This window comes from Lissotriton vulgaris, chromosome 7 (assembly GCF_964263255.1).
Source record: "Lissotriton vulgaris chromosome 7, aLisVul1.2, whole genome shotgun sequence".
NCBI lineage: Eukaryota > Metazoa > Chordata > Amphibia > Caudata > Salamandridae > Lissotriton > Lissotriton vulgaris.
In genome coordinates, this window is record NC_141695.1 from 426224543 (window position 1) to 426249566 (window position 25024).

General features: G+C 46.6%; 1 protein-coding gene across 4 annotated transcripts in view; it reads right to left on the minus strand.

The window, feature by feature from the left end:
* Positions 1 to 25024, minus strand: part of LOC147701782 (C-Jun-amino-terminal kinase-interacting protein 4-like) — an 861003-nt gene that overhangs the window by 196028 nt on the left and 639951 nt on the right. The window lies entirely within an intron of this gene.

Consider the following 25024-nt stretch of genomic DNA (forward strand, 5'->3'; position numbering starts at 1 on the left):
ATCTCAAATCATAGATAACCGAGCCAAACGAATCCTACAGGTTCATACAGCTATGCTCCTACTTATTTGCACGGAGCTTACAGGATCAGATTGTTTATGCCAATCTCACAGGCTTAGGCTCAAACTATAAGTAGTAATAAAATGGAATGTTTCATGTTTATAAATGACTAAATGCCTCCACAAAAGCAATTTACCATTTAATAGTAATCAACTACCAAGGAACCAAAATAAGCCTTTCTGAACTCCTGAATTCTGTCCCAGACATCAGTACTGTTATAAACGTGAGCTCAATTCACCCCAACAGCTGCTCTGCATTTTCCTGCAAAACCTCATTTTTTGTCCTGAGATACTAGATTTTCATTTTTGACAAATACATATTTATAAACTAAAAATCAGTTAGTAACTTTCACAAAATACTCCATTTGATACAAATGGAGAGTTTCTACTGGGGATGTCCATCGTATGGAAGGAATGTGCGCCCCCCATTGTTTCATGGATAGCCAGAATTATATAATATACTAACCATGAGCTATTAGAGAAGGTCAGAAAATCGGATTACTTGGGCATACGCTTTGATAATAAGCTAGCATGGAATCAACCTAGAGTAAAGGCAGTGGCCATCTTCATGAAAGCTACAGCTGCTGTCATTAGATGCAAACAAAATATTTGGGTGTCAATAACCAAGACTGGTGCCAGCGTGAACTGCATATTGCCACCTCCTGGCACATGGGAGGCCTGCTACAAAAATTGTCTGGATGCAGTCTGGCACCTGGGGGATTTTTTGAGGTGAGGAATCTGTAGTACGAAGTACCTATCAGAAACTGCATTTAAGTACAGAGGCAAGAAGTATGATGCCACCACAAACAATAGTGCTGTGACCAACTGTCTGTTGCTTGCAGTTAATCTAATATGACGTGCACCTTATTCTGCAGGAGACATACTTAAAAGCATTCTAATCTTGGTTAAGTGAATAAGGTGGTGAGTTACTAGTAAGGCAGATGTACCTCTTGCAGCTCAGGTATTTCACATAAAGGCGCTTAAGTGACAGATGGTTGGCACATTTAACAGTACAGCTCTAGAGTCAGACTTAGTGAGAAATTGGATTATTGTTTGAAACCCCACTCAGGCAACAACCACAATCCGTGTCAGGGTTAACCATAAAAGTCACTAAATTAAACTGTGCTTAACCCCTGGGTAGCTTGGCACAAAAGCTGTCAGGCTTAACTTAGAGGCAATGTGTAAAGTATTTAATCAGCACTTAAACAGCAATAAAGTGGAAACAGTAGAAAAATCCCACATCAATTGACAAAACTACAGTAAATTGTAATAAATGATTTGACACCAAGACAAAAATTCAATCAGCAGAACCAGAGTTATGACATTTTTAAGTTTAAAGTGGAAAAAGCACCTAAAAGATTAAAGTGCCAACCATGGACTTCTAGTCGCGAGTGACCAGGGCAAAGTCTAAAGGTATGGTCGACCGTGATGAAGCGCGGTTCGGATACACAAAGTGGATTGGACCTGGTCTCTACTAACCTTCAGACTTCAAAGACATTTTAAAGAATATTCTGAGATGGGAAAGTTCAGAGGGGCAAAGAAGCCGGCGGGGTCCACATTGCAGTTTACTCTCGTTTGGAGGGAGCTGCGACAGCTCCCACTGAGCAAGAGCAAACACTAACTCCGCTCCCAGCAAGTGGGAGTTCTCAAATTGCTCCCGCTTGCTGGGAGCAAAGTTTCCATCTGTTTCTCTGCCCGCTGTGATGCAGACAGGAAAACAGTTGAAAAATTGCTCCCACTGGCAGGGAGATGCATATTTAGCAGCTCCCTGCATGCAGGAGCAGTGCCGGTTCCCGTTGGAGGCAGGGAACTGGCAGGGACCACGGGAATTGAGGCTCCCCTTGTGGTCCACAACAGTGGTCACACGGCACCCAGGAGCAAGAGGCTGGGCCCAAGGGCTGAAATCGGACCCTGGAGCGGAGTTGCGCGGTGTTCTCCCAATAAGTTTTGGTGGGCCGTTCTAAGCCAGATGCTCATTTCACAGAAATTAAACCTCAATGGGAAGCACTTACATATATAAACAAGCATTGGCATAGCCAAAAGGTCTCGCCTTTGGGCCCTTATAAGTGTTTAGCCATGCAGCACATTTTTCTGGGTGTTGCGGAGCCAGGAATTGAAGAGCTATGCAATTGCTACATAGTAGTTCAAGTACTCCGATTTAGAAATATATGCTTGCATTAGTAAACTTTTATGGACACACTGTAAGGCACTTTAAAGCACAGAGACAAAGGCCTCAATGCAAGTTAACAGAGCTACAATATTCTTTCTGCTGCTTTTATAGAGCGGTTTGAGAAATGCTATTGCATGCAGGATACCTTTAAGGTGTGCCAGTGTGTATTTTTACCCCCCCCCCCTTTACTTTGGAACTATGGCAAGGCTTACAACACTGTCTCCAAATATTTCTGAATTAGAGTTAAAATGGTAAATCATCCTCTCCACAAACATTTAGGGGTATTTATATCGCTCTCTCCAAGTTTTAGAGGAAGCTTAGAAATACAAAAAATCCTGGGAGGCATGGAGAGAAAGGGGAGCTTGGGTGGTTATAACACTGGCTTAGATGCTATAGTATGGTGAAATTGTTGACCTTAAATGTATGCTGATCAAAAGGGGTGTGAGGAAGTGTCACTAGTTGTAATGTTTTTTATTAAATCTTTGTGACAAGTTCAATGACTATGACTTGCTCCAGAACAACCTTTAGGTATCACACTACACATTTTTCTTTTGATGAGTACAGGTCACCTTAATGAAAAACAAACCAGTATTAGCATGGCCAATAGGTTTATGAGATTTTTGGGCAAATATATGCAATAGGCATTACAACGTTAAATGTAATAAAAGTCCAAATTGTGCCATGTAAAATGGTTTTACCGGATTTGAAATATAACAATATGTAAAAGTTACCTTTTACGAAACCAAAGGCAGAGATAGGTGTACAAATGCCGACAGTGAAGTGCAGTACGTTTTAAGTGGATGTGTGCATATGGAGAAGCAAAATGCCAGTGGCTGAAGTGGGCAGACTATTTGCCCAATGATGTATGGTGTGCACTGTAAATAGTGGGTGTTATCACCCCATGTCACAGGGCTCGGTTTGCCAACCTCAAAAGGATTGGTGGCAAAGTGGCCTACCTAAAAAGTAATCCTGTGGCTGGCATGCTAACCAAAAGTTTCTGCAGGTAAAGGCATTAACCCATTGAGCTTTTTGTATTTGCCAAATGTGTGGTAGGATGGAAGAGACGAGCTTGGGGGTGCGGTTCGAGAGAAAGAGGTCGCTTGGAGGTTGATATGGATAGAAATAAGAAAACGTGTGAACTTAAGAATGGTTGTTGGGAAAGGGGTGAGGAGAAAGAATGCAGAAAGGGGTGGAGAGAGGGGGGTGATAGAAGGGTATGTATGGGAGAGTGTAGGAGAAAAGTGAAAAGCAGATTAGAGGGAAATTGATGAAAATGAGAAGGAAAGAGACAAATAGATGATTGAAAGGGAATTGATAGAATACGAAAATATAATTGGAAGGAAGCAGAGAGAGCGAGAAAATAATTTGAAGCGGAGGGTGAACAGTAAGAAAATATAGAACTAGACAAAGACGTAAAATAAACGGAGCAGTGTGCGAGGAGGACAGGCAGACTAAGGGGCATGGGAACAGGCAGTGTGAAGGAAATGATTAGGTGAAATTTGGACAGAAGGGTTTAGGGAGCGGATGGTAGTGGCACAGATAGGGGGCAGGACAAAAGCACTGCGCAGCTATCTGTAAGGGGTGGGGAGGTCGGGGATAGGGAGAATGTTGGAAGCAGTGTACCGAGAAAGAAAACAACTGGGTTTAGTGGGTAACCAGAAAATATGGTTTGAAAATGCAGGGGGGAAAGGAGGTTACGGGGTGCAGTGAAGGAAATGATAAAGCACGAGCATGAAAGTTAAAGCGAATTAGAACAAGCAGCCGCAAAAGTGAACGCGACCGCCATCTGTTTCCAGACCGCGAGACAGGCATATGTAAAAAAGCACGGGCGCAGCTGCTCGCTCCCGCAAGGTAAACACCATGCACGCATGAGAGCTCATTGGAAACAGTGCAGTACATGCACGAGTTTCCCAAAAAGTCTTGCTCACCAAGCGAGCAAGCCTGCAGGTAAGGCGAAACGCGTCTAACAGCTGATAAGGAAAATGCTACTTACCAGTATGCATCTGTTCTTGGCATGTAGGGTTGCTGACATTCATATCTTAGCATAGATCGCCGCCTAGTGTTGGGTCCAGATGTTTGCACCTTGTTGTCTTGGAAGAGTCTTCGAAGTATCACGAGATAGGTAACACTTCCCTTGGACTACAGTGCGCATGGGCATCTTCTCCATCTACAGATTGTTTTTCGACATTTTGGCAAAGATGGAGTATAGGAAAGTAAGAGATGACCATGTAAATGTATATAAAAAGATAACCCTGCACCTGTGACAGGCACCTGGGAGGAGGGTGGGCGATATGAATGTCAGCAGCCCTACATGTCAAGAACAGTTGCATACTGGTAAGTAGCATTTTCTGTTCGAGGCATGTGGGCTGCTGAATTCATATCTTAGCATAGACTGTATATCAGTTTCTCCTCTAGCGGTGGTCGCCTGTATCAGCTGCAGTGGTTTGAAAAAGAGTTTTAAGGACAGCCTGGCCTACAGCAGCTTGTTGCTTAGCTTGCACGTCAACACAGTAGTGTTTAGTGAAAGTGTGTATGGTAGACCATGTAGCTGCCCTACATATGTCTTCTATGGGAATATTTCCTAGGAAAGCCATGGATGCCCCCATTTTGCGCGTTGAGTGGGCTTTTGGGAGAACTGTTAAAGTGTGCTTTGCCTTTTGATAGCATATTTGAATGCATTTAACTATCCATCTGGCTATTTCTGTCTTGGAAATGGGATTGCCCTTATGTTGTGGTGAAGAAGCAACAAATAGTTGCTTTGTCTTTCTAAATGATTTTGTTCTGTCAATGTAATATAGCAGAGCTCTTTTAACGTCTAGTGTGTGTAGAGCTCTTTCAGCCACGGACCACGGGTTTTGAAAGAAAACTAGCAATTCTATGGACTGATTGATGTGGAAAGTGGAGATAACTTTTGGCATAACTTTAGGGTTTGTACGAAGCACTACCTTATTGTGGTGTATTTGCATGAAAGGTTCCTGAATGGTTAGTGCCTGTAGCACACTCACTCGCCTGAGGGAGGTAATGGCAATTAAAAATACCACCTTCCATGTTAAGAACTGTAGTTCACATGAATGAAGTGGTTCGAAGGGGGGGTCTGGTAAGTACTACGTTTAAGTTCCAGACTGGAGAAGGTGGATGCTTTGGAGGGATAATTCTTTTAAGTCCTTCCATAAAATCTTTGATAGGTGGTATTCTGAATAGGGACACATGTTGTCTGTTTTGAAGATATGCTGCTTTAGCAGCAAGGGGTAGCCTTATGGATGAGTATGCTAGGTTACATCTTTGAAGATCTAGCAGTTAACAGATTAAGTTTTGGATGGAGGCATCTAATGGATTGATTTGGTTATTATTACAATAAATTACAAATCTTTTCCATTTAGCTGCGTAGCATGCTCTGGTAGTGGGACGCCTTGCTTCCTTGATAATGTTCATGCAATCTGGAGGCAAGTTAAGATAGCCGAACTCTAAGACCTCAGGAGCCAGATCGCTAGGTTCATCTGATTGGGATCTGGGTGCCTGATTTCTCCATAGTTCTGTGTTAAGAATTGTGGCGAAAGGTGCAGTCTTTGGTGAGGAACTACTGAGAGTTCTAGGAGCGTCGTGTACCATGGCTGTCTTGCCCATGTGGGGGCAACCAGGATCATTGTGAGGGACTGTTGCCTTAGTTTGCGTGCCACTAATGGAACCAGTGGGGTTGGTGGAAAAGCGTACGCAAATCTGCCTGACCAGTTCATCCATATCGCATTCCCTTGTGACAACGGGTGTGGGAACCTGGCGGCAAAGGACGGGCATTTTGAGTTTTCGTTTGTGGCAAACATATTTGTCTCTGGATGTCCCCACTTTTGGAAGAATGGTTGGAGTGCTTGAGGGTGAATCTCCCATTTGTGTATTTGTTGACTGTGTTGGCTTAGTAGATCCGCTATCTGATTGTCTATTCCTGGGAGGTGCTCTGCCAGGAGGTAAATGTTTTGTGGAATTGCCCACTTCCATATGCTCTGTGCTAGGTGAGATAGCTGCAGAGAGTGTGTCCCTCCTTGTTTTTGAATGTAGTACATGGCTGTCATGTTGTCCGTCCAGATTAACACAGTCTTGTTGCACAAGTATTTCTGAAAGGCTTTCATTGCTAGAAATACTGCTAGTAACTAAGTGGTTTATATGTAGTGTCTTTTGTTTGACTGTCCATAGACCTTGGACTGTGTATTGAAGGAGATGGGCTCCCCAACCTGTGAGTGATGCGTCCGCTGTTAATACTACTTATGAAACTGGCTCTTGGAACAGTCGCCCCTCGGAAAGGTTTTGTGGGTTCCACCACTGCAGAGAGCTGTAAGTGCGACTGTCTACCAACACTAGGTCTTTTAGTTGTCCTTGAGCTTGGTTCCACTGCTGTGCTTGGCATTCCTGTAAGGGACCCATTTGAAGCCGACCATGAGGGACGATGAATATGCAGGAGGCCATCATGCCTGTAAGCTGCATGAACACTCGAGCTGGCAGGGAGTGTTGTGGCAGAGATCTTTGAGTGAGAGACTGTATGTTGGCTATCCTGGCTGGATTTGGATATGCCTTCGCCACTGAGGTATCTATAGTTGCTCCCAGATATTGTTGTATGTGGGAGGGTTGCAGATGTGATTTTGGGCAATTTATGGAAAATCCTAGACTGTGTAGTAGCTGGATTGTCTGTGAGGTATGGCTGGCACACTGTGCGTATGAGTTGGATTTTATGAACCAATCGTCGAGGTAGGGGAACACATGGATGTGTTGTCTTCCAAGGTGTGCTGCTACTACTGCTAGGCATTTTGTAGAAACCCTTGGTGCTGTAGTTACCCCAAAGGGGATAACTTTGAATTGATAGTGGTGACCTTCTATTGTGAACCTGAGGTATCTCCAGTGAGCTGGATGTATAGGGATGTGAAAGTATGCATCTTTGAGGTCTATTGTAGCAAGGAAGTCCCCTTGCTGGAGTAGTGGGAGTACTTGTTGTAGAGTGATCATATGGAAATGCTTCGAGTATGTATTGGTTCAGAGGTCTGAGGTCTAATATTGGTCTGAGGGACCCGTCTTTTTTGGGAATGAGGAAGTAGAGAGAGTATACCCCTGTCCCTTTATGTTGAAATGGGACTGGCTCTAAGGCACCCTTTTCCAGCATAGATAGCACCTCTTGTTTAACAGCGTGATGTGTTCTTTGGACATTGGACGGTGTTTGGGTGGTATGTTGGGTGGAGTAGAAGTGAGTTCCAGGCAGTAACCATACTGGCTAATTTGTCTCACCCACCTGTATGTTGTAATGGCGTTCCAGACTGGTAGGAATTGTGTTATTCTGCCTCAGACTGGTGTTAGGTGGTCTGGAGGGAGCGTGAACAAGTCACTGTTTGGTAGTGTTGGAGGCTCTGGTGTTATTACCACCACGTCCTCTGCCCTTGTTATGGTTTCCTCTATAACCTCTTCTAGTGGAACCTTTATTAAAGGTGCCTTGTGTATTAGTTTTAAATGATAAAGAGGTTTGGGATGTGTTGCCTCTGCCTGAGCTTCGAAAAGAGGAGCGACGAAAGGAGCTCCTAGACTGTTGAAATTGAAGTGCACTCAGGGATTTAGCGGTGTCAGTGTCTTTTTTCATCTTTTCTAAGATGGTATCAACTGCAGGGCCAAATAAGAAATCTTGGTTAATGGGTTGATTGAGTATTGTAGATTGCACTTCATTCTCAAAACCCGAGATGCGGAGCCAGGCATGCCGGCAGAGCAACACGCTAGTGTTGACAGACCTAGTGGCAGTATCAGCTGCAACAAGGGCGCATTTTATGGATGAGTTAGTGATGAATTTTCCTTCCTGTATTAGGTCATTTGCTTTTGGCTTATAGGGTTCTGGTAGGTGTTGTAATAATCCCTCCAGCTCATCATAGTGTGCTCTGTCATAGCGTGCTAGGAGAGCTTATGTATTGGCAATTATCCAGGTATTTGCTGCCTGAGAGGCCACTCTTTTCCCTGAGGCTTCTAAAATGTTTGACTCCTTGTCAGGAGGCGGGCATCACCTGTTTGCAAACTTGCCCTTTTCCTAGCATTAGATACAACTAGAGAGTCTAGTGGTAGCTGAGACTTGATATAAGAGAGGTCTGTAGGGGCTGGTTTGTATTTCTTTTCAATTCTTGGATTGAGGTCACGTGCCCTGGCTGGGTCTTTAAAGATGTCTGGTGCATACTTCAATACTCCCTTCAGCATAGGGAGTATACGTACACTCTTCTCTGATGTTGGGAAGGTGTTAAATAGGAAATCCTCCTCTATAGGGTCAGTGTGCATGTTTACACCATGATACTGAGCTGCTATGTCTACTAGCTAGTTAAAAGCGACAGTGTCGTCAGTAGGAGACGGCTTTGTGGGGTATGGCGAGGTATCGGGTATGGGTTTTGTATCACATGGGTCATCAGGGTCATTCTGATCGTCCCACGTGTTATCCTGGTTTCCTTGATCATCAGTGTCTATATCGTCCTGTTGAGGATCTTCACCCATGTCTTCTACCTCATCATAGTGTGGAGGTGTAGGAGAATATGGATCATAAGGCATGTTAGGAGTGAAAGGAGGAGGTGTGAAAGGTCTAGAAGGGGATGTCCCAAAGTCCTTTTTCTTAGGAGGAACAGAAGAAGGTGCTACAGTGTCCAGTCTTCTCTTGTTCTTATTGTAAACTGATATATGGTATCAGGTTCTATATACAGTCTGTTTTGGTCTGGGCTCACTGGATCAGGATGAAAAAGTTCTTCTTCCACTGTCCGTGGCTTTGGCGGCAATGCTTTTGGATCGGTCGGTCGCTTGTTTTTATTTTTCTGTGGAGCTTTTTGCTGCTTGACGTCCTATGTCGGCTCGACGGCCTTGTTTGACTCGACGACCTTCTTCGGTCTGACTGTCTTTTTCGTCTCGACTGCCTTTTTCGGCTCAATGTGTTTTTTCGGTTTGACGACTTTTTTCAGTTTGACTGCCTTTTTCGGCTCAACAGCGTCCTTCGGCTCAGCAGCAGTCTTCGGATCGACGACTTTCTTTGGGCCGATGACCTTTTTTCGGGTCGACAGTCTTCTTTGGATCGACGCTCTTCTTTGGGTCAACAGTGTTTTTTGGATCGGCGACCTTCTTTGGCTGGACGGCCTTTTTTGGAACGGCGACTTTTTCTGGTGTCGGCGTCCGTTCTCTGCTCTGCAGCCGTTTTTGAGTCGACTGCCTTTTTGGGAAGTGTTTTGCTCGGTCCCGGGGTACCGGAAGGCGGGGCCGAGCCGGAAGGCGGGGCTTCTGAAGCGGTGTGTCGGTCGCGGCTAAGGCTTTTAGGCGATGCTTTGACCGGAGCCTTGTCTGGAGGTGGAGGTAGAGTAGGGGCTTTGGTACACACGGTTTGCCCCGATGGGATGTCTTCATCGGAGTCAGACTGGTCTTCTACTGTGACTAGCTCTAGGTCGGAGTCCGCTGCCTCTGGGAGTTCATGTCCGTCGTCGAAAATGTTATCCGGTTCTGGTGCCTGTCGCTGCATCTCTTGTCGAGCAGCTCTTCGGTTCCGGATAGTTTTCTTCGATCGGAACTGAGCACAAGCTGGACAGTTTTCTTTATTGTGCTCCGGAGATAGGCATCTGTTGCATACTGTATGCTTATCGCTATGTGGAAACTTGGATTGACATTGTGGGCATCTTTTGAACGGGGTCCTTTCCATCGGCAGGAGGCCCACGTGGCGTCGAAAAGGCCTAACGGCCAGCGTCGACTACCAGAGATAGATGGAAAGGATTGTCGTGTCGAGGGATACCGAGCGGAAACAATACCGTCGCAAGCATACGTTTTTTGGACTTCGAAAGTTGGAAAACTTCGGTCCCGAAGTTGTGGAAGTGCATCCGAACCCAATGGCAGAGAAAAACAATCTGAAGATGGAGAAGATGCCCATGCGCACTGTAGTCCAGGGGAGGAGTCACCTATCTCGTGATACTTCGAAGACTCTTCCAAGACAACAAGGTGCAAACATCCGGACCCAATACTAGGCAGCGATCTATGCTAAGATATGAATTCACCAGCCCACATGCCTCGAACACAAAACTACTATTTTGACAAGAACATGGCTTCGTCATCTCCCCCAGCCCCGGAGACCGCCACCCGCCTGGGGCTTCTTAAAAATGTGGGAGGGGGGCATTTTACGTCATGAATGATGTAAAATGTGACATCATAAGCAGTGCATTGCGGGGGCGCGAGTCTAGCGGAACTAACTAGAACAATGGAATTTCTATGGTTTTGTACAAGTGAAATGTCCAGCTAACTATGACGCCCGTGAAACCTATGGTTTTTTTTGGTGAATTTCTAAGGTTTTTTAATGCTAATTTCTAACTATAACGTGCCTGAAACCTAAGGTTTTTTTCTGTGAATATATATATATATATATACATATACACACACACACATACATATATACACACACACACACACATACATATATACACACACACACACACATACATACATATATATATATATATATATACACACACACACACACACACACACACACACGTACACACATGCACACCTACACCTACACACACACACAGTTTAAGGGTATGTGCATTTCTTTTTACAAATGTATATACTACTTATGGTTTAAAAACATAGATATATTCTAATAGGTCTGTCTAAAAACTTATGGTTAAAATATTTTTTTATTTTAACCATAAGTAGTTCATACATTTGTAAGCAGACCTATAAGAAAATCTATATGTTTTTAAACAATAAGTAGTGTGTATATTTGCACAAAGAAATGCACATACCTAAATACATACATATAATCAAGCTATGCATGGTTATGTACACAAGCATTTGCTGAAGATTTGTGTTTTGAGTATGGTGGTCATGTAGGAAAGACTCAACTCTTGAGTAGTCTCCTGAAGTTAAGATAGTTATCCGTGAATCTTATGTTTGGAGGTAATGAAGGACAAGTTACTTACCTTCGGTATTGACTTATCTGACAGACATGATCTAGCTGCAGATTCCTTATCTTTGAACTTCCAGGCGTCAAGCTGGATCTGGAAGATTTTTCTTAGCAGTACCCCTGCCTGCCGGTAGATGGCATTGGTCGACTCCACGCGACATCATATGTGTTGTGCTGGTCATCATTGTTACATCAGAGTCATCAATGTAACCACCACTCCTGAACGCAGATGTAAGTACTTTTCACGACTTGACTTTCCACGGCAGAAGCTCAGAGCCATTAAGTGACTGACCATCGTTAGTCACTTAGGGCCTGAAAGGAAACATCCCTGACACTAAAACAATTCCACAGTGCGGGGACGATGGGTGAGTCAGTAAGCAATCTGCGGCTAGATCAGGTCTCTACCAGATAAGGCGTTACCGAAGGTAAGTAACATGTCCATCTGATGGAGCGATCTAGCCGCAGATTCCTTACCTTCGAACAGATACCCAAGAAATACCTTCCCTGGAGGTGAGATTGCGGAAAAGTTTCAAACCAAGAAATCCTGCGAGACAGAGTAGACAAACAGGACCTCCTTGTGAACTTGAGAATCCAGGCAATAGTGTCTGTTGTACGTGTGCAGAGATGCCCAAGTGGCCGCATGGCTTGGCAGTTCGGGCTGGACTGTTCCCATGAGGCACAGGGTCAGACTGATTTGCATATAGCCATGTCTGAACTGGGGTGGCAGAGTGGGCTAAAGAACGGTGATGGATTAAACCCAGATCTTTTGACTGGGTGTGAGTGTTTGATTGATTCAGATGCTCCGTCCATCACAACCCCCTTTTGTACCGCTTTTGGCCGCCATAAGTGTGGCAGGGTATGCTCAGACGTGAGTCCCTTGCTCACTTTGCCACTGGATTCAAGCAAGCCGGGCTGAAGACGGCTGGAATGCCAGAAACCAGTCCTCGGAAGCTTGTTTCCGGTCCAGGGAAGACATGGCTTGGCAGTTCGGGCTGGACTGTTCCCATGAGGCACAGGGTCAGACGGATTTGCATATAGCCATGTCTGAACTGGGGTGGCAGAGTGGGCTAAAGAACGGTGATGGATTAAACCAAGATCTTTTGACTGGGTGTGAGTGTTTGATTCAGATGCTCCGTCCATCAACACCCCCTTTTGTACCGCTTTTGGCCGCCATAAGTGTGGCAGGGTATGCTCAGACGTGAGTCCCTTGCTCACTTTGCCACTGGATTCAAGCAAGCCGGGCTGAAGACGGCTGGAATGCCAGAAACCGGTCCTCGGAAGCTTGTTTCGGGTCCAGGGAAGACATGGCTTGGCAGTTCGGGCTGGACTGTTCCCATGAGGCACAGGGTTAGACTGATTTGCATATAGCCATGTCTGAACTGGGGTGGCAGAGTGGGCTAAAGAACGGTGATGGCTTAAACCCAGATCTTTTGACTGGGTGTGAGTGTTTGATTGATTCAGATGCTCCGTCCATCACCACCCCCTTTTGTACCACATGACAGATATCAGCAATACGGACACCACGCTTAAGCGCTATGGTGGCCGCCTTCATCCTAGTGAATTGGGCCTTTAGGCGTTCCAGAGGAGGTTTCTTTGCCAAGATGTAACATGTTTTAATACAGAGGATAACCCAGCATGATATGATCCTCTTTTGAACAGCACGTCCCTTCTTTGCGCCCAAGTCTCCTATAAAGAGTTGGTCATCCACCTGGAACTCTTTGGTGCTATCAAGGTAGAACGATAACGCTCTTTTTGGGTCCAAACGGTAGAGAAACTTCTCTTCTTTAGAAGGGTGCGGAGATGCACATAAAGTGGGCAGAGTAACAGGCTGTCCCAGATCGAAGGGTGTTACCACCTTAGGCAGAAAAGTTAACCTAGTCCGGAGTACCACTTTGTCCGGAAAGACGGTCAAGTAAGGAAACTTCGACGACAGTGCCTGCAGTTCGCTCACCATACTGGCAGATGTGATTTTTATAGTGAGCAACCATAGAGTGCAGTTGTGCAGTGGCTCAAACGGTGCATACATCAAAAAGGTAAGGACCACATTAAGGTCCCAATGCGGAATAATGAAAGGAGAAGGGGGAATAAAGTGGGTTAACCCCTTCAAAAATCTCTGCACAAGAGGGGATTTAAAAAGTGAAGGATGATCTGGCAGCCGAAGAAAAGCTGAGAGGGCCGAAAGGTAGCACTTCAGAGTGCCAAGAGCATAGCCCTGTTGGGCAAAGGAAATCATAAACAGGAAAACAACTGAAAGAGAGGCAGATAAGGGGTCAATAGACCTTTCGGTACAATATTCATAAAATGTGTTCTATTGGCAGGCGTATACCAGAATAACTTTGCGGACTTCAGGAGGAAGGTCAAAAGCTGTCAGCTGTCCCCACTCAATCTCCACGGAGGCGGAGAGTGGCCAGGTTTGGGTGGAAGACCGTCCCCTGCAGCTGCGACAGAAGATCCTCCTGAAGGGGCAGCCTGATCTGAGAATCGATGCTCACTGCCAGAAGCTCGGGATACCAAACTCTCTGTGCCCACTCCAGAGCCACAAGAACGACTTGTGCAGTTGCGGCTCGCACAGGTAAGAGCAGTGGGGTGGATGGGGTGGGTGTAGTGGAATTTGACATACGACAGGATAGTCAAAAGTAAATAAACAAATAAAACCACTTATCTTGCGCTCGCCGCATCACCGACTCGGCGATGCGGCGAGTGCAAGTTAAGTGTTTTTTGATTTATATACTTCTCACTATCCCGTCATATGTCGAATTCCACTATCCCCGCCCTGCCTCACCGCCCAACATGCTTACCTGTACGAGCCGCCCGTGACCTTGCGCCCGGTCGTTTCTGATATTCTTGAGCACTCTGGGCAGAAGTGGTATGGGCGGAAAGGTGTACAGGAGGCCTGAGCTCAGCTCGTGACGAAAAGCGTATAAGCGAGAGTCGCCTTGGTAACTCCAACTTGCAAAAACTGTTGACATTGCACGTTATCGTCGGAGGCGAATGGATCTAACCAAGGCTTTCCCCACCGCTGAAAGAGACCTTGTACCACCTCCAGATGGAGATGTATCTCGTTATTCGCAAGGCACCGGCAGCTGAGTTCGTCCACTCTGGCGTTCAGAGAACTGGCTAGATTTTGAACCATCAGGGAAATGTCCTGCAGTTCCAGCCAAGTTCAGAGACGAGGGCCTCTTGACAGAAAGTCCATGTGCCCACACCGCCCTGTTTGTTGCAGTACCACATGGCGGGAGGGTTGTCTGTGAACACCTGAACTAGCCTGCCCTTGATTGATGGTATAAAGGCTTTCAGAGCCAGCCAGATTACCCGAAGCTCCAACGGGTTGATATGGAGCCTGGCTTCAGCTGGAGATCTGAGTCCTCTGATCTCCACCTCCCCCAGATGGCCGCCTACAAGAGACACATCTGTGAGATCTGGGTGGGGAAGGGAGAGGTGTCTGCCTCTGACCCAATTGCGGTTAGTAATTCACTATGAAAGTACCCCTTTTTTTGCATGGTTACCCCCCACTTTTTGCCTGACATCTGATGCAACCTGACGTGCCCTGGGTCCCTGCCAATCAGGTTTCCAGGGCCGGTGTTCTTTCCCAAGACTGTACCTTTATATCCACAATTGGCACATGCTCCCTAGTAAAAGGTACCATGGATATCAAGGGCACTGTGACCAGGGAAGGCCTCTAGGGGCCCTTAGCGGTCCGGCACCTTATCACACACACACTGCCACTGCAGGTTGCGTGATTTGGTACAGAGAAAAGTGAAGAGTCGACATGGCACACATACCTGTATGCCATGGCAGCAATCGACTGCCTTAGGCCTAGGTAAGACACCCCTCTAGCAGCATGCAATAGTCCTGAGGTGAGGTTACATAGGCATGAGCCCTGTACCCCTACAGTGTCCAAGTCCCTTCTTAGACATAGTAAGTGTAGTAAAGCCAAAAAGAGTATACGGTCTTGGAGTTGGTTATTACGAACTCCACAGCCCCATAATGGCTTTACTAAGAACTGGGAAGTTTGGTACCAAACTTCTCAGCACATTAAACCCATACTGATGCCAGTGTGGGATTTAATTTAAAATGTACCCGGGGGCATCTTAAAGATGCCACCACCAGACAGGTTTCTGGACACCTGGGTAGAAAGCCTCCGTTCTCTGGGTCCAGAAACAAAGCCCATCCTGGGCAGACGTGTCATGCCTCCTCCCCCAGGACGGGCTGGGTCCACGAAAGGGAAAGCTTCAAAGGCCTGCCGCCTTTGGATGCTGTCCCTGCCTTTTGCTGCCCCTAGCAACTGGCTCCCACCAGTTCTGGCCTCCACTTTGGGCAGGAGAATCGGCTGGAATTCCAAGCTAGAAAGAGAGGTGGGCCTACCTTTGCCAACCTCACCCCTCAGATGGGGGAGGTGAGGTGAAGCACACATCTCAGTCCCTTCAATCTTGAAGATGAGGGGACTCAACCAATTAGGAAGAGGCTCATGCCCCTCCCACTGGAGGGTGGCATAATAGGGGGTGTACCCACCCTAAGGAAGGGACCCTTGGTCCTAACCTGCACATCTCTAACATCCCTAAATCTAGTATTTAGGGGTGACCCTGAACCGTACCCTCCTCAGATTCAAGGAAGAAAGAAGAAGGACTGAAGAGCTATGCTTACCCAGGAAGGAGAAGACACCAACTACCTTGGCCCCAGCCCTACCGGCATGCCCAGTCTACGACCTGCCTACAGCATTTACCCCGGCAAGTCCAGCAACCCTCACAACCTGCGGTGGAAACTTCCTACAGACACTGTCTCCTGTGAGCCCGGATTTGCTCAAACAAAGACTCACCTCTATAATCCGGATTACGGCGACTCCACAATTCAGCCTCAACCTGAAAGGTCCCCTGACAGCGACTGGAGCTGATAAGAAAACCCGATGCAACAAGACACCCCTGCACCAGACACCACACGGCCTTGAGAGGCCCAACTGATGGTATCACCCCAGATCCCAACTTCCTCTCCAGCCGGTGGTTGCCTTAAGGAAGCCTCTATGCCTGGGCCTGGAGCAACTTTGCTAAACTAAAATTTGAAAGGGGGGAGGCAAGTGACAAAGCCCTAGAAAGATGGGAGACCTCCATTAGCAACACCTTAGACAGAATCGCCCCTCTCAGAGTAGTGAGTGCTCAGGAGAGGGCTGGTCCAGCCCCCTGGTATTCGGAATGCCTTAAAAAAGAAAAGGCCCTGTGTAGAGTGAGCGAGAGAAAATGAGGAAAACTAAGCTCCCGGAGAATAAGCAGGCCTATAAATTGGCACATAGAGCCTATCTAAAAAGCTGTAATACAGCAAGAAGTGATTATTTAGGCATGCGAATACGGGAGGCAAAAAACTCCTAAAAGGAGCTCTTTAAGATACTGAAAGAGTTCACAAACCCCAAAGTAAGCAGTTTCTCTATTCTCCTATGCAAGGGCTTTGTGATGATCTATCCAACTACTTCAAGGAGAAGATCGATAAAATCTATAGTTCCTTGGGGGTTGGAGAGGTATCGAAGGGGATAGACTCCTCTGGGAGGGATACTTCACTATCCAGGCTCAACTCTTTTGTAACTATCACCATTGAGCAAGTGGAGTCGGTACTTGCGGCGACGAAATCTGGCTCGCCAATAGACCCAGCTTTGCTGTTTATCATGTCAGAGCTAGCAACAGTCTTATCCGCCTCGCTCGCGGAGATCTGTAACATTTCTTTGGCATCGGCTACATTTCCGTGGAAATGGAAGGCACACATCAAACCTCTGCTAAAGAAGGCGCTGGCAGACCCGGCAGACATGCAAATTTATAGGCTGATTTGCCTCCTTCCATGCTGCTCTATGGTCATGGAGACATTGATTAATCAACAACTCACAGGTTATCTGGAGCAGTAAAATTTGATGGACCCCTCCCAATCGGGCTTGAGGGCAGGGGATAGCACCGAAGCAGCCTTGGCGGAAGTCACAGATACAATAAGGAGGTCACTGGATAGGGGGGACACTGACAATGTTAGTGCTCCTGGACCTGTCGGCGGCCTTCAACACCATCTCTCACAGCATCCTACTGGACAGGCTATGAGAGATTGGTGTTGGATATATAGCCTTGGCCTGGCTACAAAACGTTTTGAAAAACAGAACACAATGTGTCCAATTATAAACATTTGTGTCACAGACCACGGTGCTGTTCAACATCTATGTGGCTCCTCTGGCTGCCATTATTAGATCTTCGATCTCGTATGCGGACAACACTCAGGTGATAATCCCCATTGAGTCGGATTCCGAGGCAACCAGAGTTAAGTTTAAGTTCTGTATGTTGGAAATAGTCACATGGATGAGCAACAATTTCCTTCACCCAAACTCCAATAAGATGGATATTCTCTTGTTTGGGAAGGCTGAGGAATTATGGCCGGCGGACCGGTGGCCTGTGGAACTTGGGGAGGCACCCAGTCCAAAAAAGCAGGCAAGAAACCTGGGAATTATGATCAATAATAAACTTTCTCTGGAGGATCATGTGAAGACAGTCTCTGGTACATGCTTTGGAATAATGCGGATGCTGAGGAAGGTCTTTTCGTGGATCCCTCTTAAATCCAGAAATACCTTAATATAGGCACTGCTAGTAAGTAGACTAGATTATGGTAACGTACTAATAGTAGGAATGAGGGAGGATCTATCATCTAGTGCAAAACACAGCAGCACGACTGGCTCTCATCAAACCGGCTCATACCCAGTCACCTCCTCTTCAGCAAAATTTGCACTGGCTGCCAATTAGGAAGAGAGCAGTGTTTAATCTCCTGACTTTAGTGTTTAAAGCACTACAAGGGACGGGCCTGTCATACCTAAGAAAGAAGTTAATTCCTTATGTTCCTGTACGCCAACTCAGATCGAGTAATCGGAAACTGCTCTGCCCCTGAAAAATCAGTAAAATTAAAATGGATGGGCTTGCATTCTCTCATCTTGTTCCGTTCCACTGGAACGGACTACCAGATGAGATCCGGGGCAGCACAACATTGGTGCAATTTAAGAAGCAGGTTAAAACATGGATGTTCTAACTGCCATATTGTCATAAGTTACCAGTAGTGTGCAGCTAAGGCGCAGAGAGATCCCATTGGGGATGATTTGTTGCGCAATACAAATGCTAATAATAATAACTAAAATAATAATAATATACAGAGCCAGCTTCTTACAGCCACCACTGCAGGTCTTTTGCAGGGCCTTCCGATATCAGGACCAGGTCGGAGAGATTTCCTCGATTGTGGGCCCATTGGAACTTCAAGTCCCACTTCAGAGCCCACATGTGCCATGTGGCATGGTCCACACGCAGGATGCAGGAGGCAATGAGGCCCAACTGCCTCAGAATCATTCTTGCCAAAATCCAGGCTAGCGGCTGAAACATCGGTATCATAGCCTGAATATCCTGGACATGCCACTCAGGAGTAAAACCCCAAAACTGCACCATGTCCAGACTTGATCCGATAAAAGAGAGCGTCTGAGAAGGAGTCAGGTGTGACTTCGGTACGTTGAAAGTGAAGTCCAGCGAGTGTAGGAGGTTCAGTGTAGTCTAGAGGTGGGAGATGACTGCTTGGGACAAGTTTCCCTTCAACAACCAGTCGTCGAGATAGGAGGAAGACTGAAACCCCTGATCTTCGCAGATGGGCTGCGACCACCGCCATCACCTTTGTGAACACCCAAGGGGCACTGGTGAGGCCAAAGGGGAGCACGGCAAATTGAAAGTGCTCATGGCCCAAGATAAACCACAGATAGCGACGACAGGCAGGCAAGCCAGAAATTTGGAAATAGCCATACTGCAAGTCCAACACTGTAGTCCTGTCTCCCGGGTCCAGGGCAGACAGAAAACGAGCAAGGGTGAGCTTCTTGAACTTCTCCTATTTGAGGAGGTAGTTGAGAGCTCTGAGGTCGAGGATAGGACGAAGGCATCCATCCTTCTTTATAACCAGAAAATCGCAGGAACAACCACCACAGCCTATTTCTGGCCCAGGAACTCTCTCTATGGCTCCTGTGGCCAAGAGAATTTTGATTTCCTCGTGGAGTACAGCAAGGCGATCCTCCGCAAGCCGATTGTAAACTGGAGGCACAGGTGGAGGGATAGTCTTCAAGGGACTTTTGCAACACTCACCTGTCCAAGGTGATGTCCCGCCAGAGATGATGGCGTATTTTGCCTCCAACCAGACGTGAATGATCCTGGGAGTTCGGACTAGGAGGGTTTTTGCGGTGGTGGAAGGGTTTGTGGCTTGGCCCGACCCTCAGAGTCAGGGTGAACCACGTCCATGGTCCCGCAGAGGTTGCTGAATTTGCAAGGCCCTCAGGCTGGAAAATGGTTGGCGCGGTTGGTAACCCCTGTTCTGTAGCCACGAAAGGAATGAAAAGCACAGGCCGGGATGTTGTGGTGAGGCCCAAGGACTTGACCGTAGCCTGCGAGTCCTTAAAAACACTAAGCGCTGCATCTGCTTTGTCTCCAAAGAGACAGGAGCCATCAAAGGGCATGTCCATAATGTTAGATTGTCCTAGATACTCCTTAGGCTGTAGCCGGGAGCTCTGTATTGCTTGTGATTAATACTTGCATTCTGATTCTGTGTATCGTGTATTTTAAAAATTATTCTTTGAGCAATTTGCTAACTTTTTAATACCGTGTGTTTAAACATTAGATTTGGAAACGCGCAGCTCACTAGTCCTAGTTACTCCTGAAGTGGTTGCCGGGAGCTCTGTAGTGCAGTTGATTTAATAATTGCATTTAGAAACTGTATACTGTGCATTTTTAAAACTTATTATTTGTGCAATTTGCTACCTCTTAAAATACTCTGTTCTTCGCCGCATTTTACCCCTCAGCCGATCAGGCGCTGAGTTGCCACTTGTACCAGGAGGCTGCTGCACTAACATAGCGGCCATCTTAGGTCAGGTACGCTGGGTGGCGGTCTAGTTGGGGGAATCCCGCTCGGCAATTCCTAAATTAGCAGACGGGCATGCCTCCGCGCAGCGGACGTGCCGAACTAGCGCCGAAGGAGCGCCTAAGGAAAGCCCGTCTGCGCCCGTCCGCGACCGGGCGAGGCTAGAGGTGCAGATCCCTGATCGACCCAAGGTAAAAACTGGCTCATTACCTCGCTCAACCTACACAGCAGATGGCCTGCTTGCCATTAGAGAGAAACTGACTCTTTCCCAACTCTATTCCCCTAGCTGTCATAACATTTTTCCACAGGCCTTGGAGGGACCCGCTGCATGTAGACTTTGTGCTTTTCAAAGTAACTTATATCTTTCATCTACCCCCGTGGCTAGACTTCAAAGATTTTTCCCCGTAGAAGGGTGTGCACACATTTTATGCAATGTACGCTCACTGGTAAAGCACCCATATGAAATCTGGGATATGATCACCACACATGCACCAGAAATTTGTTTCTTGACGGAAACGTGGTTGAACCCGGGAAATCATCCGGCCATTAACATTGCCATACCCGAGAACTATAAATGTATTCATTTAGATCGCATTGGGAAAACAGGAGGCGGAATAGCTATCGCCTTCAAAAACCACTTAAATATCTTGTGGATTACCACTAAGATGCAGGAAAACCTTGAGATAGGTATTTTTAGGCTGACTGTTTCTCCCACAGAGAGCTGCTTGGGAGCCCTGGTATACCGTCCTCCGGGCTCCTCTACTGATTCGATTGATACACTAATTAAATTTATAGCTATCCACGCCCTAGCTTCTAAACAATTCCTTATGGTAGGGGATTTCAATCTTCCCTGTGAGATGAAATCTAAAACAGAAGCCACCAAGTTTCTAAACGAGTTAGAACACCTTGGACTCACACAAAGGGTGTCAGGTCCCTCTCATCAGGCAGGGCATACTTTGAACCTTGTCCTTTCAAATGTGGAACAGCTCAAATGTGACCCACCTTGGCCACTCACATGGTCTGACCATCATATGGTTAAATTTGAAATCACGAACACCCCATCTCACCCCCCGATCCCCAAAAGTCAAAAAGGAAGTCGGAACTTCGTAGACCCTGGCATAAATTGTCACTTCCAAGTTTTACTCCCATATTCCAGACGGAGGTACTAGCCCAGCCGGCTGACCCAGACCCTGAGGTGAATAAAATGCTGGTCATCTTCAATAAAGTCCTAACAAAAGCACTTGATGAAACAAATCCCAGTTAGTAGGCATTTGAGGCCCCCTAAGAATTGCGCATCGGCCCCTTGGTATACGCCGGAATTACGCCAAGGAAAAAAACTACCTGTAAACAAATGGAGAGACTTTGGCGAGCAAATAAGTGCTCTGCAAGCAAACAAAAATTCAAAACTGTACTTCTAAACTACCATCGTAGCCTTAAAACCACCAGGCGACAGTTCATCCTTAATCAAATTGAGAGCGCTGATAATTCAACCAAAACCCTTTTTAACATAGTTAAAGACTTCATCTCCCCCGAAGTCTGTAAGAAATCCCCGGTTGAATCACAGGAACTGTGTGATGATTTGTCCACATTTTTTAAGAAAAAATTTGGGTTATCTACTACAAATTCCCTCAGATGAATGTCCCTTACCCCCCGAGCTGTCTTAACCCCCCAACACAACTAGTCCCTTTGGGCCTACGGCGCGCCTTGCCCGTTGTCTGGACCACTTCGCCCAGATTACACTGAGCGAAGTGACCCAGGCGCTAATAAAGGCCAAATCGGGTTCTCCAGCGGACCCTTGCCCTCCAAAATACAAGTCCGCTCTGGCCCAATGCTGTGCCCCGATAATTCAGAACATCTTTAATCTCTCCCTACTAACAGGAGAGATTCCCGGTTCATGGAAGGAAGCTTTTGTTAGACCCATCCTGAAGAAACCTGCGGCAGACCCCAATGAGTTGGGCAACTACCGGCCAATCTCTCTTCTTCCACTGCTGGCTAAAATTCTGGAGTCCAACGTTAACAAACAACCGAGTAGCTATCTGGAAGCTAATGACATTCTGGCCTCCAGCCAGTCAGGTATTCGTGTGGGTTTCAGTACTGAAACCGCCCTCCTGGGAGTTACAGACTCCCTCAGATTGACAGTGGATGCTGGAGGCTCGGCCATTCTGGTCCTTCTTGACCTCTCCGCGGCATTTGACACTGTGTCGCATGCCAGGCTAGCGGAGAGTTAAGATCCTATGACATTCAAGACCTTGCCCTGAAGTGGCTTATACATTTTCTAACAGATAGAACCCAGACAGTCACTCTCGGCCCTTTTAAATCAAAGAAAACAATGCTGGATAAGGGTGTCCCCCAGGGCTCCTGCCTCAGTCCAACGCTTTTTAATGTTTATCTCGCCCCCTTGGCTGAGGTAGTGGAAGCCCACGGCTTTGAGACAGTCTCTTATGCTGACGACACCCAGCTGTTGTTCAAGATTGGCCCTAATCCAGAAGTGGAAAGGCTCCGCTTCATATCAGGAATGCTTGCTATATCCGAATGGATGTCCCTAAATTTCCTCATAACACTCTCTACGTTGGGCGGGGCGCTCCCGGCCTTTGAAAGGTAGGGAAACACAGAGCGGATCCAGGCACCCGCTCCGCAGAGTGGGGCCTCGAACATCAAGGTTCCTCAGTCTCATCGCACGACGGAAGGGGCAAAGCATGCTTAAACTTCTTGTGCTTTTTGTGGTGCCTCTTACCTGACCGCAACAACTTGGAGGAAGAGGAATTAGATTCTCCGGAGCGGCGCTCGGACCTTCCTCTTGACCTAGACCGGGATTGAGATCCGCAGGGTGACCAACGCACCGGGCCGCAAGTAGCTTTACAGACCACTCCCTCAAAGCTTTCGGTGCCATGACCCGGCAATCGGAACACAACTTTGTATCGTAGTTGCGCTCCAGGCACCAGAGACATACCAGATGGGAGTCCATAACGGACATGGCGCGGTGACAGGCGCCGCATAGCTTGAACCCCAGAGTCTTCTTGCTAGACATCCCTAGCACACCAAAGTGAGTCGACAAAACTGAAAAAAAAGTCTGCAAAAAATGACAGGGGGCAATCTCTTCGATGGATCTGCGCTGGCTGGCGCAGAAAGAAAAGAACTGACATCAGAGTGCCGGATTGGAGGTTTTATTGACAACGCGGATGTCATGACTATGACTAACACTGTGCCGACGACGTCTCAAGGAGTTGACCGACGCCATCTACGGGTACGCAGGGGTACTGCTAACAAAAATCTTACAGATCCAGCCTGACACCTGGAAATTCAGAGGTAAGGAATCTAGGGCTAGATGTCTCTATCAGATTTCCATAGTTTGGCTGCTTGAATAAAGAAACATGTACCACCCATTGTTTTTTTGTTGTATGGTAGGGTTTTGAGGCAGGGTGCTAATCTGGAGTGGAGGTTCCTTTGTTATATGTAGTTGATTTGGTTGCTGATAAAAAGTGATCCTGTCCCACATATGGCTTTCTGAGTGATACAAAGCAATTTGAAGGTTGAACGTCTGGTAACCAATGAAGGGCCCTCAAGGCAGGGGGAATTTTGGCTTGTGGCGTTACATGTAGGAGTAGTCTAGCAGCAGAGTTGTGAATTCATTGTAGCCTTTTCATAGTTGATAAAGATGATCTGTGGTAAAGGTCACTGATGATCAGGTTTAGACAGTATAGATCGAGATAGCAGCTTGGACCCTGTATGGAAATCCTTGGTGTGGGTAAATGCGTCACAGAGTTTTCATTTAAATGTATAAATGAACAAGTTACTTACTTTTGGTAATGATCTTTCTGTTGGATACTCTATCTAATACTGATGCCTTATATTGTGAATATTCCTTGGAAAAACTCTAAAGCAGTACTCCTGCATGCCGGTAGGTGGGCAGTGCGGTTCCATGCAGATTTCATTCCACTGCTGAAAATGACGAACAGAGCCAGATACAAGCGCCACCCATGAGCACTAACATCACCTTCTTTCACAGGCTTGTGCACCCATAGACCCTGAGCCATCTGCAAATTCAAATGATCAGTGTGCAGATTTCTAGGTTGGGACCTTTTTAGATGGAAAAGAGTCCATTCCACAGAATGGGTACATGAGAGTGCGGTAAAATAATCTGTCGTTAAGAGTATCCACCAGAAAGAGCATTTCAGAAGGTAAGTTACTTGTTTTTCTGATGGATACTTCTAACCACAGATGCCTCACCTTCTTAATAGTTACCCAAGCAGTAGCTCCCAAAGTGGTGGGTCTGTAGAACGGCTCAGACCATGAAGCAAAATGGCAATCTTTAAGGAACCGACTGTAAAGACCGGACTGCTTCATGAACGTGTGCACTGATGCCCACAACGCAGCCTAATTATAATAATAAAATAATAAACTTATTTATAAAGTGCCTGGCTACTTCAACCAAAGAATTCAGGCAGCACCTATGAGGCATGTTCCAGAGAGTTTCTTTTGGAAGGTCAGTTCCGAACTTTCCTGTCTTAAGTGCCAGAGGCTGGGTGTTTCACTGTTAAGAGGCCAACCAACTAAAAGAGCAACCTCCCATGTGAGCTGTGGTCACCGTAGGGATGGTGGCTAAAAAGGTCTCTACAGACTTAAGGCTCCTGCTGAGTAGATAAGGTTTGACAAGTGGTTGCAGATACCAAGGCTCTTTTCAGTTCAGAGTTCTATGACAATAGCACATAGCTTTGAGGGACACTCTCTTGCCCAGTTGCAGCCAGTGCAGTTTTGCAGGGCAGGACCTGTAGGTGATCGCCTTGGAAGGTTAAGCAGCAGACAAGCTGTTGAATACTGCACCGTCTTTAGTCTGTCATGTGAAATGCCCAGATACAGCATGTTGCAATAGTTCAGTCTGGACATTACCAGAGCCTGGATTGCGACACTTCTAGCGGCTACTGGTAGAAATGTTAAGATCTTTTACAGAATTTTTAGAATCCTGAAACATT